The sequence below is a fragment of the Neofelis nebulosa genome, chromosome 15 (genome assembly GCF_028018385.1).
Source record: "Neofelis nebulosa isolate mNeoNeb1 chromosome 15, mNeoNeb1.pri, whole genome shotgun sequence".
In the NCBI taxonomy this organism is placed as follows: Eukaryota; Metazoa; Chordata; class Mammalia; order Carnivora; family Felidae; genus Neofelis; species Neofelis nebulosa.
In genome coordinates, this window is record NC_080796.1 from 62,543,826 (window position 1) to 62,564,715 (window position 20,890).

At 40.3% G+C, this 20,890-nt stretch overlaps 1 long non-coding RNA gene across 1 annotated transcript; it reads left to right on the forward strand.

The window, feature by feature from the left end:
* Positions 1–6,987: 6,987 nt before the first annotated feature.
* Positions 6,988–20,143, forward strand: LOC131496255 (uncharacterized). Its single transcript, XR_009254400.1, has 2 exons — positions 6,988–7,372; positions 19,751–20,143. It is a non-coding gene; the product is annotated as an uncharacterized LOC131496255 (long non-coding RNA).
* The last annotated feature ends 747 nt before the right edge of the window (positions 20,144–20,890 follow it).

The following is a 20,890-nucleotide window of genomic DNA, read 5'->3' on the forward strand; positions in this document are numbered from 1 at the left end:
CACCTCCAAATACCATCACCTTGGGGATTAAGCTTCAACACATGAAATGGGGAGGGGGGCAGAAACATTCAGTTGATAGCCTCTAGTATATCACAATGCCTTGTCAAAATCTCCACTAGGAATTCTGTCAGGTACTTCAAAGGCAACTTTCTGAATCAAACTCGTAGTTTGAATTCAAGGAATATCAGGGCTTAAATGGGCTTCCACTTTTCTTTACTTGTATCACCAACTAACCTACATGTCTGCACCTAATTAGCTTCTGCATGTAACAGACCAACAGAAGTTGTGGGAGAGAATGGCTTCTGAGTTGGCCAGATTCTCAGGAGTCTTCAAGAAGAGATATGGTACTTTTTCCCCTTTTGGTTTGGACAAAAGCTGAGGCTTCCATCCAAGAGTCCTACAGTAAGGATCAGAGGTCATGGGCATAAATCATGGTGAGAACTTAGGCACAGAAATCTTAGGAGGAATGATAAGGACTCCTTGAGCATAACCTGCATGGTCTATCATCTGCTTTCCTGGAAAGGAGAATTTACATTATTTGACAACCTTTTTTTCAGAGTTGCTGTTGTTGTTGTTTTGTTGTTGTTGATTTGTAAAAAATTTCAAATATAAAAAAAATGTAGAGATGTGTAACAAGGGCTACTAAGGTAGTTCTGTTAGACTAAACCCCCAAAGACCAAGGTTCCTTCCATCACGAAAGAAAAAGAAAGCAAATATCAGGAAATACACATTATATTATAAAGATAGCAAATCTTCCTTCCTTCCCGCTAAAGAGAAGGCCGCGATTCTGCCCTATGAGAGACTCCAGAGGCTACCATTAATAGCAGCAAACATTTTTGTGGGCATACAGTACTCAAGGCCCTGTTCTAGGAACTCGTTATATGGGAAAGAACAAGTTACCACTTGTAAATGTTGAATTTAAAGTAAAAATGATGATGATGATATTATAGATTCTATAAATCTCAATCCACAATTTCAAGTATCTAACAACTACTGAATATTAAATTATTTTCTATGATTCCTATATTTTCCAGGGGGAAGTTTAACCCCTATCATCCCTTGTATTTCTCTATTCATCACCCAGCACATGGAGACGTTACTCCATCATTCTAGGATCTTCTATGTGACCCAAATCTTAACTGGGGAGTTCTCCTTATTATCCTTCCCTGGTCTCATGAGTTATCCCTGATACATTGTTTTAATTTTTCTTTTGCGGCATAATAAATTATTTCCAGATTTAGCAGTTTAAAATGACCACCATTTAATTATATCTCATGGTTTTATCGGTCAAGAATTTAGAAAAGGGCTTACTCGAGACATTTTTCTGTTTTAGGTGGGATTGTCTAGTGTATTAGTCTGGGTTCTTCAGAAACAGAAACAATAGGATCTATCTATCTATCTATCTATCATCTATTGAAAGATTTATTATGAATTGGTTTACATGAATGTGGAGGCTAAGAAGTCCCAAGAGCTATAGTTGGCAAGATGGACATCCAGAAGAGACAATGGTATCATCCTACTTTAAGTATTAAAGCCTGAGAACCAGGAGAGCCAGTGTTGTAAATTCTAGTCAGAGTCCAAGTTCAAAGGCAGAAGATTGCTCTCCCAGTTCAAAGACAGGCAGAGAGTGAATTCTCTCTCATTCAGCCTTTCGTTGTATTCAGGCCTTCAGCACTAGATGAGGCCCACCCACATGGGGAAGGACAATGTGCTTTTCTCAGTCTATGGATTCAAACATTCATATTATCCAGAAACAACCAGCATATTTGTTTTATCAAATGTTTGGGATCTCTGTGGCCTAGTCAAGTTGACATATCAAACTCACTGTCACAACTAGGACCACTTCATGGTATTCAGATAGCAGAAGGGCTAGTCAGAGGGATGTACAAGATGGCTACAGTTACATGTCTGGCACTTTGTCAGGGGTGACTTGAAGACTGGGTACAACTGGAACCATTAAGTAGAATATCTCCATGTGGTTTCTTTAGCATAGCCATCTGAGTGGGTTCAGACTTCTCCATGGTGGTTCAAGGTTCACAGCCAGAGTGTTCTCAGAGACAGAAAATAGAAGCTGCCACTTTCTTAAGATCTGGACTGAGAAGTTGGCATAGAATCATTTCCACATTCTATTCATCAGAGTAGTCACAGAGCTCACCTAATATATTAGTTCTCTAATGCTGCATAGCAATATTACCACAAATTTAGTGGCTTAAAACAACACATATTTATTATCCCACAGTTTCTGTGGGTCAAAAGTCCAAGCATGGCTTAGCCAACTCCTCCACAAGTCTGCAATCAAGGTGTCAGCCAAGGCTGAGTTCTCATCTGAAGGCCTAACTAGAGAAGGAGCTGCTTCCAAGTTCATAGGGTTGTTGGCAGAATTTAGGTCCTTATGGGCTGTTGGATTGATGGACTGAGTTTCTTGCTGGTTCTTGGCTGGACGCCATACTTAGTTCTCTGCCACATGAGCCTCCCCAACAAGGCTGCTTACTTCATCAAAACCAGTGAGGGAGAGAGTCTGCTGGCAAGACCAATGTTACAACCCTATGTAACATAATCACTTTTGCTTCATTATAATGGTTAGAAGCAAGTCACAGGTCCTGCCCACATCCAAGGGAAGAGTACCAAGAAGTGGAGATAATCAGGAGCCATCTCAAAAAATGTCTACCATATTTAGCTTCAAGGGGAGGGACCTGGACTCCCACTAGCCCCACTCTCCATGGAAAGATCATCAAATAATCTGTGGTTTTTAATCTTCCACAGATGCTGATTGCTCTTTATAATATGGCCTCTTTAGACTCTTAACTGTTCACTGTGTCCACATCATCCTTTCAGAATCCATTTTTTGGCCATCTATCATCCTGTCTGTCAACTCAATATTTCCTCTCTAGAATCTTAGTACTAATTCAAGTTTGTTCTTTCAGTCTTTCAGTAAATATTTAGTAAGTGGGTATTACGGAGGCTCTAGGGATCAAGCAATGAACAAAATGAACCTTCATCTTCATAGAGCTTGTAATCCAAAGATAAGAAACACAAAACCATAAAATAAATGCTTAGTGTACTGGTGATACAGTCAAGGAATTGGCCAGCAGCAATAGGGTAACTATAGGGTAGTCAATGTTTGTTGTCCTGACATAAATATTAATAGCATCTCAGTTCATTCTTAAAAAAATCAGTTTAGACAATAAATTATATGACCACCTTAGCAATGGTTATAGGAAAGAGTGACTATTTTAAATAAGTTGGATATGTGGGACTTTTTTATAAAGGAAAACTTGGGTAAAGTAAGGCGTCAATTATGTGTATATCTGGGCGAGGGGGGAGAAAGTTCCAGGTAAAGAGGACAAGTGCAAAGGACCAGAGGTAGGAGGCAGGGTGGGTTCAGATCACTTAAATCCTTGTGGGCCATTATACAAGCTTTCCCTCACAGTGGAAAGCCACTGGAGAGTTTTGAGGAGTGGGTGGTGGGGGTGAAGTCTGATTTATGCATTAAGAGGCTTACTCTGGCTGCTGGGCTGAGAATAAATTGAAGAGAGAAAAGGGCAGAAGCAAAGAAGCCACTGAGGATGCCACTAAAATAATTTAAAAAAGAGACATAGGAGACTGTAGTAATCATTTAGGCTTGAACCAGTATTTGGAGTTGGCAAAAATCTTGTGAGATTATGAAGGTACAGCTAAAAAGATAATCTGATTTACTGGATGCGGGATAAGAGCTAACAAAGAGCGTCAAAATGATTCTAAGGGGTTTTCCCAAAAGAGAGACCATGGGAAGGGAAAGTTGGTAGGAAAGATCAGGAGCTAACTTGTGGATTTTTCATTTTTAGGTGTTTAATAGACTTTTTCAGTGTCCAGAATGCTGCTCCTAGGTCTTCCAGGCCCTCAATTCACCAAAGAGAGAGCTCATCATCCTTTCAGGTCTTCCCACGTGCTGTCCCCTTAGCTCAGGTATCTCCCCCTTCTGAGGAAGGAGGAAGAGAAAATCTACTGCCTCCCTTGCTCCTCCCATATATTCTGTCTCTCCTCACACATTTCCTATTTATCTTTCCAAACCATTTAAGATCTCCTAAGAGCTTAAACCTTTGGGGAAACAATCCAAAAAGACTTTAAGGTACTTTGGCTAGCACCCCACCTTTGATTTCTCTGGAGAAAATGAACTGTATCATGCAAAATATTCTCCAGACACATTAATATTACTTAGCAGGTTTTAAGGGTGTATTCCATTCCAGATGTGTGCATTATTTTACTTAATTATCTCTTATAACTCCTTGATTGAACTCTGGTAGTGGCATATACTACTCTGTGATTCTTGGAAATTTTCCCAAGTTTGTTAAATCTCAGCTGCCTGGATTGTTAAACGGATGGAATATTTATTCCCTTAGGGCTGCGGTGAGAATGATATGCGATGCTGGTCTAAAGCACCCAGCTGGGAACCTGACACTTATTAGATCCTCCTGAAATATTAATTCTTTAACTCATTTCTTGAAAAGGTTGTGTTTCTTAAATGAAGTGATACATATATAGATAGCGCTTTTAATTAATAAAGAGATGATTATAGAACATGAATTCTTAATGTCCTCCTTATTTCAATATAGTTTGAGAAACAACAGACACCATCACAACTGGTGTTGTGGTAAGTGACAGTTTAATGCAATAGTCCAGAGAGGAAGTCAGTCAGGCTCAGACAGACAGGAGGGATAACACAGAAGTAGGCAAAGAAAACGTGAAGGACTTTTAGACATAGGGCATTGAGTGAATCAAGACATTGAGAGCAAATTGTGGATGATTTGCTTGCAAATAATGGACAACTAACTTGACCTGAATGGTGTTTTCAAAGAAGGGAAGAGTGGGACATGAGGTTTAGAAATAAGGGGACACAGGATTGAGGGCATCTAATAATCCTAGAGGCAAGGTTTTGGACTTTCCCTAATGGGCAATAGGGTAGTCATTAAAGGCTCTTGAAGTGTAGGTTGATAATCATTTATAGAACACATATTTGTGAAGTAACTACAATGCTCAAAACTCTACATTAATCATGCAAAGAGACATCATAAACATTCAATTTGTATATTTCAGTTTGATTGGATGGAGAAAAGAATGGAGCTGGAATCCCAGTCAGGAAACGAATACAAGAGGTGAGGTTGGAGCTGATTGGCACTGAGCCGGGATATCAGCATCTGCAGTGGAAAAGGCAGAAGAGCTGTTGGGGGAAATAAAGAGCAAGGCTTGAAGGTAGGAGGAAAAAATGGCTCTGAGAGGGAGATAATGAACTACTTTTGAGGTGATCACTGTCTGTTGTCGATGATAATTAGGGAGAGGACAAAAGAATTGCCTTCCTATCCCTACAGAATGCTTTCAATCAGATTGGAAAGAATGGGTTTATGAATTAACAAGGAAAACAACGTATATGTTATTAGGCTTACCAGTAAGTTAAAATTGTATTATTACTTAAATATATGATTTCAAAACACTACATTTATTTTCAAAGCACATTCTCTCCCTTCCCCAGATTTAGCTAATCCAAATCTTGAGAGTGTTTCTGCAGTATGACAGTCCCTCCCCCTGGACACCCTTGCCTCCATAGTTCAGATTTGCCCAGACTGTATACATTTTAAACATACAAATAGTTAATTAAAAAATACTAATCACTGGAAAGAAAACCTGGGGATCACCCCAGGAAAACCTGGGGATGCGAGCTGGAGGGAAACTTTGTGATTATCAAGTGCTGGTCTATACCAGAGGCTTGGGGGTTTTGTTTTGTACATTGTTTTGCTGTTCGTTTGTTAGTTTTGTGTCTAGATGGGCTTCCATGGCAGAATTCCTATCTGTGCAAATCCCCATTCAACTGATTAGGGCTTACCCTCCCCTGGGCTTCCCACTCCCTATGTATGGCCTCTGTCTGCTTCTACTCTGCCAAACTGCAGTTTTTTGCTTTTCTTTCCATTTTTTGTCCTTCCTTCCTTCCTTCCTTCCTTCCTTCCTTCCTTCCTTCCTTCCCTCCCTCCCTCCCTCCCTCCCTCCCTCCCTCCCTTCCTTCCTCCCTCTTTTCTTTCTTTCTTTCTTTCTTTCTTTCTTTCTTTCTTTCTTTCTTTCTTTCTTTCTATTAACCAAGTCTTCCTCCCAGACTGCAATTCTCCCTCTGCACATGCCTGGCAAACGGTTCAGTTATTACTTTTCCAATGCAGAAACAGCCTTAACTTAGAAGGTTATGCCTCATTAAAAGCAAGGGAGGAAACATAAGATAAAAGGAATAAAAATCTTTATCCCTTTCAGAGACATTTTCATAGCTTTTAAAAAATCTTCAGTCTTTTCTTAACATATGGGTAGCATTCAGTTTTGCCCTTAGTTCTCATATACATTTGGGGAAAGAGAATACATTTCCTATTTGTGGAAAACCACAAAGAGCAAAATACATTTGCATTCTGCTATCTTGTTAGATTTCTCTAAGAACTTGAGGTATAAATAACCCAATGATTTTAGTACTGGGGGGTGGACGGAGGTTGTTAAGTGACAACAGGTGGAAAGCATGCTCTAGCAACTCAACTGGGTATAACCATGTCCCTTCAATTTCTAATGAGAATTCCATATGCATATTTGGTCATTTTAAATGTGGTGGAATTTTCGGCTGGCTCAGAGGCAGGTTGAGAGAAGAGCCAAATTTTGTGTCTTACGATTTTTTTTAAAGAGATAGAATTTAGTATTAATTTGATTCGGAGTGAGAAATGGGATAAGGGAAATGCTAAATGTTTTTCAGCTTCATAGTCATATTACTTCGAAATGCCGTGCAATGCAAATCTAATATCTTTCTGAAAGTGATTATTTCACTTTTTCAATGTGGGTTAACTTAGGTTGAATAGCTTTTTTGTTGGCTCCTGCCTTCCTCCCCTTTCCTAGGATTCTAGGGCCAAATGTCAAATGAAAAGTAAGTTCAGAATTAGGATATAAAAGAGGAAAAATTGCAGATAGGTTTTTGGCGCCGGCTGCCTCTGAAATGCAGGCCAGGGAGTGACTTGTATTTTGTTCCGAATACTTGGACGTGGACCGAAATTTCAGAGATGTCTACCTCTGGAAACCCAAGCACCAGGCAAAGGAATCTGCCAGTGTTTGAGAAAGACTATGAGTGAAGTCAGCAATGTTTTCCTGTGGTATGGCGCAAGGTTACTCAGTGTTGCCCGCCCACATCGCTATCTCCCCCACACACCGTTGCAAACTTTTCTGGACCTGAACAGAATCAACACTGGGAAGGACCCTTTTCTTTGGCAGAGTTGAAAACACATGATGAGGTGCTTTCTGGCTTTTGGAAGCAGCGAGGCTTAGTGATTTACAGCTGATCTAAGATTTGAAACGGACTTCTCTTTTCAACGGAGGGCATAAGGTGTGTGCCTTGTGTAACTGGGGGGGCTGACGGCTGAGGGTAAGGGCATAACACCGCAGGCAAGAAACGTGCTGTGTAGGTTGCTTGGCTTGCATCCAGATTTGCCCTGCAACCTTAAGAACAGCTCACCATTCAGGGCCTCAGTTTCCCAACCCATGATGTTACTGGCTTCTCTGAAAGAAGCCTGGGGACTAAAGCCTGGCTTTCGTGTCGCCTCCATTTGTTGTTTATATTCTCTTCCTGTTTGCTGTGTTACCCCGCATCCTAGCCTGGGTTTAGGGGTTTGGTTTTGGGAGGAAGACAGGGAACCACATTAAACAAAAGGATGGGGAAAGGTGTCGTGCCAAGTTTAGAACCCACTCAACCTTGTGGGTTTGGAGTTTTCAAGCATCCTCCTGCCTCTGGAGCTTTCAGTTTGTTTATTCTTGGCAAAATGAAGCTTCCTGTTTTTAAGAAAAACAGCTTATAAAAATGCTTGAAAAGTCTTCTTGGACATCAAAACACTCTTCCCAAATAATATTTTGATGATTTAACATGTAAATGAATCAAAACAATGTGAGCAACATTTCCTATAAAGTACATGTGGGTTTTAAAAATTAAGGGGATAGTGCTTAGCTAAACATACTTGGGTTATAGAAGATCAAAAGCATTTGAAAGCCAGTTTGAGATGTTTGCTAAGTCTTAAATGAGGCCAATCCAACCACTTTCAGCTGAAATGCAAGCAATTTATTATTAAAAGAGCTCATGGATGTGATTACTCTTCAATCTCTGGGCTTCTGACTCTTGTAGCTAAAATACTCTCCGTGGAGTGATTGTTATAATGCTCACAAGTGATGTTGGGACCAGAACTCTCAGTCTATTGGGGGGGGGGGCATTGGGGAGGGGAGGCCAGGATGAACCAAGGCCAGGCACCTCCACCTCTTGGCCCACTCATCTTCATGTCAAGGGCCTGGCTTAGGAGATGTGATATTTCCCATCACTGCTCATTGGATGGGTGTTGTTTTGTAAGATGGGAACAACATATCTATCAACTCTCAAACTCCTGCATTCAAATCTAGAAGTCTATGTCTGGATTCAGAAGCTGAGAAGACTTACATCTTGTTGATAAGGCCAACAGTGCCGCTTAGAGGTATACTTTTTCCCCTCGGGGGTCTCTATTGGGAAGTACGCCAGCCCCATATTAGCCCCAAATGATCTCCTAAAGAGCATCCATAGTGATGACTGGGAGGTCAACAGATCTAGGCTCTGGACTTATCTGCAAATTTGAGTAAGCACCTCCTATGAGTAAGTTATTTTAATAGGTAGATTTTGAATAAAAGTGTAAATAAGAGATAGTCATTTGATCTCAAAGAACTTTGAATCTAGTGGAGGGAATTCCATGACAGCAATAATACCAAGCTCTGTGTAATAGAATCTTAGGGAGGACATCTGGCTTTTTCAGATGAGGAATTCCTCTCTTGAGGATAATTATAATTTTTTCTGGAATGTATCGCACTTAAATTAGGAAGGATGGGCCCAATTTATAGATATAAATGTGGAAGAATGATGGAGGCATTCAGGTGGAATAGAATCATTACAGTCAAAGTCCTGGAGAAGGGAAGCACATGGCAAGTCTGTGGAAAGGTCTGGAAAAGCTGGGATAAAGGGTCAGCACAGTGTTTTCCAACTGTATTCCTTTGCATAATGCATGATATTTGAGAAAAGGAGTTCTATGAGTAAACTTATTGGGGAAGTTTTGTGTCAAAAATGCTAAAATGTGAAACATTGGATTTTCTGTAAAGTTTAACCAGCTTCTCTCTACAGGAAGGCAATACAAATATAGTATTTATTCAACCCACTTGACAGAAATACATAGCCAAAAGATGGTATTACTAGACTGGCAGGTGAGAAAAATACAGTAGCTGTAGGAGTTGTTGTAAAGATTTAATAAGCTTTGGTATGTAAATTGATATTATTTGTTCTTAAGCACAGGGCCTGGCTCATACACGGTACATGTTTGTTTTTGTTAGAGCTGTGGTTATTTACACCAGCTATTTGACAAGGATTTTCATGATATCTTTGGAGATAAAGTGAATACGTGTCATCTGCATGGTAAACATTTAAGGGACTTTGTGATGAGACGAATGGCTGGGCTTGGAGTGTGCTTAGTAACAGATAAGTGACAACCCACAGGCGAGTTTATAATGTTGTGTGGAGGACTTCAAGCATCATCTTTCACCTGGTCAGCAAACTAATTAATACTTGAGTTAACTTATAAAAGTGTGCAAATCAAATTTGCACATCATGAGAAGCTAGGAAGGAGAGTTCTACTGATTCACAGGATCTTAACACAATAGTCTCAATAGGCTGAGTGAACAATAATCTAAAATATATATAAAAAGGAAAAAAAAACCATACAGTCTTAGAATCAAACATACACATAGAAAAATGGCGGAGAGGGGCTTTGTCATGAATAAATTAGAAAAAGAATTAATGATTCATAGGAGACTATAAGCTATACATACAGCCACAAGAAAATATGACTTATAGAAAATGTAATGTGATTGTGGGTTTAATCCATAGACATATGGTATCTAGATTTAGGGAAGCGGGAGTTCTATTTGATCTGTACACGTTAGATCACACATTGTAACATTTTATCTAGTTCTTGTGGGAGATGAAGACCAGCTAGAACTGACTGGAGGTCTGTGACCAAGACAGTGAGTTGATTTTAAAAGTGACCCACAAATCATTGGTGAGTTGGGAATTTTTCATCTAATGAAGAAGAGAAGAATCAAGAGTAGGTATGGTAGGTGTATTCAAATATTTGGTGGTTTTCCATTCAAAGGAGGACTTAATTTGATTTCTATCATGCCTTGTGGTAGAATTAGGGCTTGTAGTTCTATAGCAATCTTTTCGTAAATATTTGTTGAATGTCAACTCTGTGTCAGGCAGCCTGCTAAACAAGAAAACAAACATGAGTGAGAAGAGTTCCTGCTCTAAAAGAACTCAGGATCCACCAGATAATAGAAACACAGGCAGTCATAACCCAGCATAACATGTGGGACCTTGTCAAGCAATGCCCTTCATGAGGTAAAGTGGAATGAGCGATGAACTTTTCCTGATAGTGATTGGTTTTCACCAATGTTGTGTATCACATCATTTACATATCCACATAATTTTGCAAGATTAACAATTAAAAAAAAAACCAGCATGTTGTAGCTTTTGTCCTTCCGTTTTTCTTTGCCCAGAAGCAAACATCATCACCACCTCTTTTAGCTGATTATTGTATTATTTACCTCCATGTCTCTAAATGGCATGTTTTAAAAAAAAATGTTTATTTTTAAGAGAGAGCATGAGAGAAAGAGAGAGAGAGAATGCGCAAAGGGGAGGGAGAGAGACAAAGAGTCAAAGAGGGAGACAAAGAGTGCCAAGTAGGCTCCACACTGTTTTCACAGAGCCCGATGCAGGGCTCCATCCCACAAACCATGAGATCGTGACTCGAGCCGAAATCAGGAGTTGAATGCTGAACGGACTGAGTCACTCAGGTGCCCCTCTAAATGGCATGGTTGTAGTGCTGCTTTTTGATTTTTCAGTTTTAGGCTGTATCTATCGATTTTCCCTTACGGAAGATGAGGAGTTGACTCTGTTTCCTTTCACTGCACATGCGTACCCTCCCACTCTCCATGTACTTCTGGTTAAGGCAAATATATTCCGTTATCGTAGCTATGGAAACTATGCATAGCTGAGTCATGTCAAATATATTTATTTTTCCTTCCCTGTGTAACTTTTTATTTTCCCAAGAATGAATCTTTTTCTCATTTTTCATTTATTTCTTATGTACTTATCACTAATTTGACTCCGAACATGTCAACATTTGTCTACATCTTTTCTTAAGACATTCAAGCCATTTGATTGTCATTCAGTTTCACCTTCCAGAATTTCTCTCCAAGCCTTCTGAGCTACAAGGGGCACACACTCCCTCCTGGGATCTCCTTCCACAGCCTCTGTCTTGCTTCTACTGCCTGTATCCCGTCTTCTCTTAGTTCACAATCTCTTTTCTGGATGAGAATATGCTCTAGTAGTTTTCCATGTGAGAGAAACTGAGCTGAGAAATTGTAGATTTAGCCTCCTATCTGATTGATAGTTTTTCAGGATCTAGACATCTAGACTGGAAATCATCACCCTTGGAAGTCTGAAGGCATTCCTTTATTGCCGTTCAGGGTTGCTGAGAAGTCTGAGGTCTTTCTGATTCCTGATCCTTTGTGTGTGACCATTTAAAAAATTTTATCATTGGAAACTTTTAAGATCTTCTCTTTGTTGAATTTTACAATGATTTGCCTTTGTATGAGTCTGTGTTTGTTTACTGTGCACTTGGTAGCCTATTTCAATCTTGTCCTTCTATTTTGGGAACTTTTCTTGAATAATTTTATTAATGTTTTCCTCTCTTCATTTCACTGCTCTTTCTTGAACCCCTGCTCTTTTGATTTCAGAGCACTTATATTGGTCCTACTATATTCACATTTTTCTCTTCTGTTAACAACTTCTCCCTTCCTTTTTTTTTTTTTTTAAATCCCTGATTCTTATTACATGGTTGCATTTATATTTTATCTCCTTGATAATATTAGTAAAATTTTGTTGATATGGAAGTTTTCTCCTCTGTAAATCATCATCTCAAATAGGTTGCTTTGTGTGATAAGGAAGGAGGGATGGGAGTTCTTTTCTATTCTGTCTATTTCATGCTGGAGGCTTTCCTCCAAGGTCTGCTAATTTCTTTTTTACACTGTTTAAAGAGTTTATTTATCTGTTTTGAGAGACAGCAAGAGGGAATGATCAGGGAGGGGCAGAGAGAGACGAGATAGAGAATTCTAAGCCACAGAACACAATGTGGGGCTCGAACTCATAAACTGTGAGATTATGACCTGAGCTGAAACTGAGTCAGATGCTTATCCAACTGAGCCACCTAGGCACCCCTCTACTCATTTTTATATTTAAGAATAGGGCACTCAGGGTTTCCTGGGTGGCTCAGTCAGCTGAGTGTATGACTCCTGATTTTGGCTTAGATCCTGATCACGGTTGTGAGATTGGGATTCATGCTGGGCATGGAGCCTGCTTAAGATTCTCTCTCTCTCCCTCTCCCATTGCCCTTCTCCAGCTTGCTCTCTCTCTCTCTCTCTCTCTCTCTCTCAAAAAAAAAAAATAGGGCACTCATAAACTGATTTTCTGTTCTGAGTACATGAATGGGTTTGTTAACTGTTGGGCTCGCTGTGGAGTGATTTGGCTGGGATGTTTTAATGGAGAATCTCCACTGTCAATATCTTTATATCCTTCTGTTTAGCAAAGAAATATTTTCCATGGAAGATTTGTTTTTCAGTGTCCTGCCTGGCAGCTAGTATTCTGCGAACCAAGTGGACACAGAGAGTGGAGAGTGTTTGCTTTCACTATGCATAGGATTACTCCTTTTAGTAAGAAATCTACACCATCAACGGTGCCTGTTGTTATTTAAGATCCTGTGTTGTGTGCTTTCTAGACAATAAACTGAGGAGGGAGAGTCTGGCATAATGAGCTAGGAAACTGGTGATCTGCCCATTTCTTTAAAAATACTTTTCAACTAATTAAAAAAAAAAATTGTCCACTCCCCTTCACTCCTATTTCTCAAGGTACCTGATGAGGCCAAATTGTGAGCCTTTGGGGATTATGTAGTGTATAAATCTGGGTTTGTTTTCAGCCCTACTGCTGGCTAAGTACTTTGCATCCTTTGGTGTCTATGTCATTTACCATTCATCCATCTGCTTTCTAGCTTCCAAAAGTCCTTCTTCTCCCTTGTTCCCCTTATCCTTGAAAGCGTGTGAATGGTGTGTGTGTGTGTGTGTGTGTGTGTGTGTATGTATGTGTGTGTGTGTGATCAGGGATCAATTTTTGTGCATGATTTGGTATGTTTGCAAGGAAAGGGACATTTTTGGAGGACTCTGAACAATCAATAAGATTTTTCCTAGCAGCGAAAGCAGTAAGGATGAACAACACAAACAACAAAAGAGATGTGAGAACTTTCTTGAAGAATTCAGGAAATGGTGAATGTGGCCAGGACACTGACAGGGGGGAGGCTGAGATGGTAATCAGCAACACAGAAGGCAAAGAGTAAGAGCGCATTGTGACTGGATAGAGACAGGGAGAGAAGAGAGGAGTCAAGATGACTTTGTAGTTTATAGACTGAAGAAATGGTTGTCTTGTAAGTAGTGAAATCGATGGGTGCTTATTTTTGCACATTATAGGTCATACGTATTCCACAATGGACAAGGTTGCCTTGTGATATGATATATTATCTTTCTACATAGGCATTAAGCCCGGTAGGTGGACATTGGTAGGAAAGGTTCTAGATTGCTTCGCCTATGAGAAATGCCAACAGTTTTCCAGCATATGTATGTACCTCCTTTAAGCTACTTGGTTTCAGGTAAGGTTTGAGCAGCACAGAGAGGAGTGGGGGGAGAGTGGAGGGGGAAATAAAGAGGCAGAGAAAGAAGAGACATGAAGAAAAAAAAAACACAGTGATGACATCATTGCTGTGTTGTAAAACTGAGCTTTAAATCTGTAAGAGTCATTTCTGTTCTATCTCAATAGGGAGAAATGTGCTGAGCTCTTGGGGTCATTGACTAACACGTCTACCAGATGGATCCTGGGTTTGGCTGTTTGAGCAGAGCATTCCATCTCAGAGTTTAAGATGCAACAATGCATTATTAAACCTGTTTGTAACACAATGTGCAAGATGACATCATATCCCCGGGTGTATGTGACCTCACCAAAAATGTGTGCCCTGCTGTGTAGGAAAAGTAGAACTCCAGGATACAGACCGTTAGGTAGAGTTATAAGACCTTATAAATAGCTGCCCTTCCCCCAGTCTTTTCTCTTTTCTCTCAAATCCAACATGTTCTTTAAAAGAGGAAGAAAAAATATTTTGTGCAATCCTGCATCAAAGAGATATAATAAAAATGTTGAGAAATAAACCTCTGAAATGAATGCAAAGTGGATATAGCCTCAGGAGACTGGGAGTTTTTGTCTGGTATCTCAGTAATGGTCTGCCAGGAAATAAAAACCACTGAATATTTAGAACAGTAGGACTTTAATACAAGGAGTTAGTTACACTGGTGATAGAACAGTTAAGAAGCCTAATGGGACAGTGACGCAACCCAGGAAGAGGCCCAGGCAAGAAGACCTGCAGCCTCTGAGCTGGAGGCAGGAACATGGCGAGCCTGCAGGGCGGTGGGAGGGCGGGGGGCAAAGAGAGGCGGCTGCTTCCAGAGATGCTACCAGGGGCAGAGAGAGAGGTGTCCTGGCCTTCTCCTCACTTCTTTGCACCCTTCGATCTCCTACCTGTGTTTCTTTTTCAAGGGCTAAAACCAGAGGGGGGCCATTTGACACAGGAGCCTGGGAAACCCTGCATATAAGGGTCAGTCCCCTGCAATGCACAGCAGAGCACAGGAAAATGAGTAATAGATCCAAGGAGGAACAGGTCCAGAAGCAGCGCATATGGAAAGACACCTGCCACCTTAAAGGAAAGACAGTCAGTGTCAACAAAACCATCAGTGATCTGTGCATAGTGAGGAATGATTACCCATCAGATCCAAATTAGATGTGGGAGAATTAGGAGCTAACTTTAGCTGAACATTACAGAAGGTTCTGGATTCATATAGAAGCCTCTACGACATTCAGAGTCAGAACATTGGACTGGATTTTAGTGACGGGCCTACCCAGTATGCCTCCCTATCTTTTAATTGTTATACCCTGATGCAATTAAGCATGGACTACAGAAAACATTATTTTGGTAGGAAAAATTAAAATTTGCATTTTATGGATTTATTGTTGTCATTATTATTGCTAATGATACTGGTATCCAATGCACAAGCCTCCATTTATAATTCAGTAGCCCAGTGCTGGGTAATCATACTGTTTTCACAGGTCAGTCTTGTTCCCAGACATTCCTACTGCAAAACTGAAGTATTTTCTTTAAAAGTGATATTTGACAGTTGACTGCTGATGCAATGTTCTATTATTAACTAACATGCAATTAGTTCATTAAAAAATGCCTCAGCTGCATAGCAGGTAACCTAATACAATCTACCGAAGTGGAGAAATCCACAGTTTCTCACAAATGGGAGCAAAATTATAGTGCAGGGCAACTGGAAACGAGAAGATGCCAGCTGGCAGGACACTAAGTGTTTCAGATTGCTGTTTATGATCTCTATGTTCTAGAGAAAAAAATTAATTAGATTATGCTATTTGAGAATCTTGGAATGTCATGGCTGTGCGCCAGGCTTATCAGAACCCCACATCTGAAGTTTAATTAAGCTGTTTTAAATTTCACTTGTAGTTATAAGCTTTGAAAAAGCAATAAATGTAGGAACTAATAAATAACGGTGGAAGGATGCTGAGATTCCTTCAACTGGCAGAATTCAGTATAAGATTATGGGCTGTTCCAAAGCCTGGTATATACTCATTTTATTGATCATGAACGTGATGTGAAGCACTACTCTCTGTTCAAGCGTATTTGCAAAATAAATGTTTGCAATGTGGAACTATAATTGTCAACTTGTCAAGCTGTTTCTGAAAACTCAGATCTTTCTCTAATACCTCAGATGGGGTCTAAATGGAAAAAGGCATATGAGTTCCAGCAGGGGGAAATATCCTTGGCTTCCCACTCACCTTGGTGAGAGAACTGTACTGACTGACCTTCTAGCGAGTCACAATATGAGTAGGCTTAATGTTCTTTTTTTTATTCATTGTTCCATTATTTACTTTTGAATTGCAGTAAAATGTACACAACACAAAATTTGCCAGTTTACCCTTTATTAAGGGTACAGCTCAGTGGCATTAAGTACATTCGCACTGTTGTGCAACCATCACCACCGTGTGTCTTTAGAACTTGGCTTAGAAGTTCTTTTGTTAACTGCTTTCTAAAAACCAAAACATAAGACCCATCTTAACATCCTCTAGGAACATTTGGCCACTTTAGTCGAGGGCTGAAAATATACAGGACACTACATTTGTGGCCACACATGTAGGAGACGGTATGTTCCTGCCTTATGGTCCTGCAGTTGAAGTGTCTAAGGGGTTTGATTGTGGTGTTAGACAAATGAGTTGTGGACAATGGTCCAACTAGACTTATGGAAGAATATTGACTCTTGTTTCAGAGAACAAATGAACATTTTGGGATAGAAATGGATACTACTAACTACTTGGATTAATCCATTTCATTCATTCATTCAACAAATACCACATGCCTATCTGTACTAGACGTTGTTCTAGGCAGCACAGGGTTTGTGATGAACAAAGACTAAGTCCTCACTCCCATAGGCATTATATTCCAGTAGGAGAGACAGCCCTTACACAGATAAATGTTCAGTGGATGGTGGAGAGAAGTATGGATCAGAGAAATAAAAGCGAGTTTGGTTTTGTTTTTCTAATTTATTTCCACTTACAATATTCTAGAAATAAAAGGAGGGGACCTTCTTCAAATGGAAACCCTACTTACCAAACAAGTCACCGGATCTCATCCCTTGCTGTGCCCTCATCCTGGTACACAGAGTGATGAGCTAGTGTGCACGTCTGAAGATGAGGCTGAGTGTGTCAGAGTGTGCAGAACGCATTTCTCTTGGCTCTTCTTGTCGCTTAGCATCCCGGTTCCTTTCCCTCTGCTTCTTTCATTTCATCGACCAGAGAAATGACTGATGACACTCAGCCATTCATGTCTCCAACAAATTGGAATTGGAAATCTGCCATTGTGTGGCACAGTGCTGGTGGCTGCAGGGAGTCAAGGAAGTGTAATGCACAGTTCCGACCCCCAGAATTCACTGACATATAGAAATGTAGTTGCAGAAGGAGACAACCATAGATCTCATGAGCAGCAGAGGTGATATGTGTTTTGAGGACTTCAGGAGATGCCAAGATCACTTCTGTTAAGGCAATTCTGGAAGAATTCACAAGAAAGGGTGACCCTAGAGATGGATCTTGGTAGATGAGCAGTGCAGAATCATGAAGTTAAGAGAGGAGAGGATTTCAACACAGATGTGACCAGTATGGTCACTGCTGCGGAAATGTTCAGGAGAAAGGCAGACTTTCAAAGTTTGACCACATCAGTTCCCTTTGAAATGGTATCTATGTGGGGGAAAAAATGCCTAGCAGAAAATTCAAATTTGTTAAATCAGTTGTTTTGTCCAAATAACACCAACTCACGTATTTCTCTGGCTTCACCATTGTTAAGCTCATTCATTCATTCATTCAATAGATATTAGTAGGTTGCCCAATTTATGTGAATACTGGAGGTACATACAGCAGTGAACAAAACAGAAGCTTTTATGGGGCTTTACATTTTAGAGGAAATAGATTTTGGACACAGCAGTAAATATGGAATATTTTAAGTGGCTATATGTGCTATGAAGAAAAGAAAATCAAACCAGGGAATAGTGTCTTAGACTTGAGTAACAAGGCACCTGGTATCTGTGAGGGACAGAAAAGCCCAGTGTGGCTGGAACGTGGGAGCTAGAGGGTGAAGACAAGTGACATGGTTCAAGGAATCAGGGCTCCGGTGTCGTGTGTTTGCAGGCTGACCTAAAAACCTTGACCTTACTGTGAGTGTCAGAGGAAATCAGTCAGGGTTTTAAACAGTGGAGGGAAATGATCTAACTTATATTTTAGTAGGATAGCTCTGGCTTTTGTGTTGAGAATAGATTGAAAATTTTGTGTAGTTGTGATATAGACATGCCCTGAAGGTCACTGCTCACCTTATATGCTATCTTTGGGCACTGGTATTTGATTCAGTTAAAAAAAAATCATCAAGCTGGCTGTTACCTCTAGGCTAATGATAAGATGGTGTATCAGTATCAGCCAAGGTAACAGAAGCAAAGGAGATATATGAATACATATCTATATGTTAATAATATTAATTATATACATTAATAATACCAATTAAATGTACTATAATACATTAATATCAATGATATATAATTACATATTAATTATATATCTGTGTGTGTGTGTGTGTGTGCGCGTGCGTATAAAGACAGAGAGAGAGATTGCAAGGAATTAGTTTTTTGTGATTGTGAGGCTGTCTAGGAAAGTCCAAAATATGTAGGGTAGGCTGTCAGGGAGGGCAGGGAAGAAACTCTCAGGCAGAAACTGATGTTCCAGTCCACAGGTAGAATTTCTTCTTCCAGAGGGAACCCTCTGTTCTGTTAAGACCATTCAAAGAATTGGACCAGATCCTCCCAGATTGTCCAGGAATCTCCTTTATATAAAGTCCACTGCTTGTAGATGTTAATCATATCTACATAATACCTTGACAGCAACACTTAGATGACTATTTGACCAAATAACTCAGTATTATAAGCATAGTCAAGTTGACACGTAAGAGTGATTGCCACAGATGACTAACCCATCAACTGACTTTGTGTAGACGATGGCAACTCTTACCTCTACTCCATGTCTACCCCACGCAGACAGCCTCAGACTTTAATTTTGTGTCTGAAAGACAGTAGTAAGCTTCCACATGAGAAAATATCAATTAGGAGGCCTGGGTGTGGTCTAGTTTACCAACTTATTAGCACTGGGAGCCGGGCTTCTACATTTCAGCCCCAAAGAGCAGCTACGTGGATCTCAAGTCCAGCTTTGTTGCCACTCTGATTAGTAACTCTTTCATGTAAGAGGGGTGGCACTGCCTGCTCACAAAGTTCAATGTTGAAATGCTTCTTTATGAACAAAATAAAGCCAGTGTGACTGTGTGAAACATGGAAAATTCTAAGGATGAAGGATAAACCATCCAGTTCATCTTAGCGACCCCAATGAACTCTGCTCAATCAATATTTGTAGTCTGACTGAATGCCAAAGCATGCCTTGAGTTTATGCAACTTGGTGACATTTCTACCGCTAAAGTGCTACTACAAACTTTATCTTGGAGAACTCATGATAGGTGGTGAAGTTGCTCTGAACATAGGAAGCTACCATTGGCCAAATTATGTGCTCTTGGAGAGGAACATTTCCTGTGTATTAAAAAAAAAACAAAAAGAAGAAGAAGAAGGCCCAGCATGACTAATATGGTCAGAATGTTCTCATCTTCTCTAGGAGAAGAAAGGAGTCAGGTAGAGCTTTGCAACAATCCGTGGTCACAAACCTCAGTAGACACCCAGGTCATTAACTAACCACACGCATGTGGCACACGGAGTGGAACATCCCAGGGCTCTAAAACCACAGGCATCTATCTGCTGGATTAAAGGAAGCAGTTTCACAGGCCTGGACAGAAAAAGGATGTGGTGAATTTTCAAACGGCTCTGATTTATAGGCAATAAGGTGCAAGGTTATGGTACACAGAAAAACGAATCATTTATGCTTCTCCTCATTGCCCCCTTCCAGAAACCCAGGCAGCAGCTGGTTTCTAGGAAGATACTGAGGATGTCGCCACTACAATAACCATGTTGGGTCCTTGTTCCTGTCACCCAGAAACATATGCATGAAGTGATCCTTCAGGAATAGCCGTGAAACCCCTGCCTTTGGTAACCAGCCAAGCCAGGGTGTGATATTTTTTCCTGTTTAATTAAAAAAAAAAGTTTACCCATTTGCTTTCGCCAGCTATCTGAAAGTTCAAAAGGTAAAGAACATTTCCCTCCACAAATAAGCCATGGAATGTATTTGGAAATTGGGTTTTCATCAGGAGTTGCTGTTTTTCAGCCACTCACTCCACTGCAAAGGAAGGTGAAATCGTGAACTCTTTCCTGAAAGGAAAAAAAAAAAAAAAACTCCCGCAACTTTACATTTATAATTTGATGACTATGGGAGGGGCTCTAGGAATTTAGGGTAATCTTTCTGACTTTAATAGAGGCTACTGACCCTCAGATAGGAGGTACTTGTCATGCTCTTGGGCACAGGAGAAGTATTTCACTTTTCCTTTTAAAGGAAACAGCAAGGGGCACCTGGGTGGCTCAGTCGGCTAAGCATCTGACTTTGGCTCAGGTCATGATCTCGCAGTTCATGAGTTCAAGCCCCACGTTGGGTTCTGTGCTGACAGCTCGGAACCTGGAGCCTGCTTCGGATTCTGAGTCTCCCTCTCTCTCTGCCCCTCCCCCACTCACTCTCTGTCTCTCAAAAAATAAATAAATGTTAAAAAAATGAAAATAAATAAAAAAGATAAAGGAAATAATGAAATGAATCCGTGCTCATTTCATGGCCTTCTGATGATAGATCATAATGTCACTTTGTAAACCAACATGTCTGTAATGAAACAATCTTTTCATAAAATTATATTTTTAATTTATAACGATGCAAAGCTGAATGTCATATATACTACTCAGGGCTGCCCATAAGGTCCAACTAAGGATCAGGGCTCCTACTCATGGAACTTTGCAGAACACTCCCAAAGGATCCCCTCTCATTTGGACTCAAGGGTGGAGATGAGTTTGTGAAGGAAGTGACATTTAAATTGGGCTTTGAGAGATAAGAGGAGTTGAGCAAGAGAGCAGAATATAACCATAACCTAAGTGCCTGCTCGCATCTTCC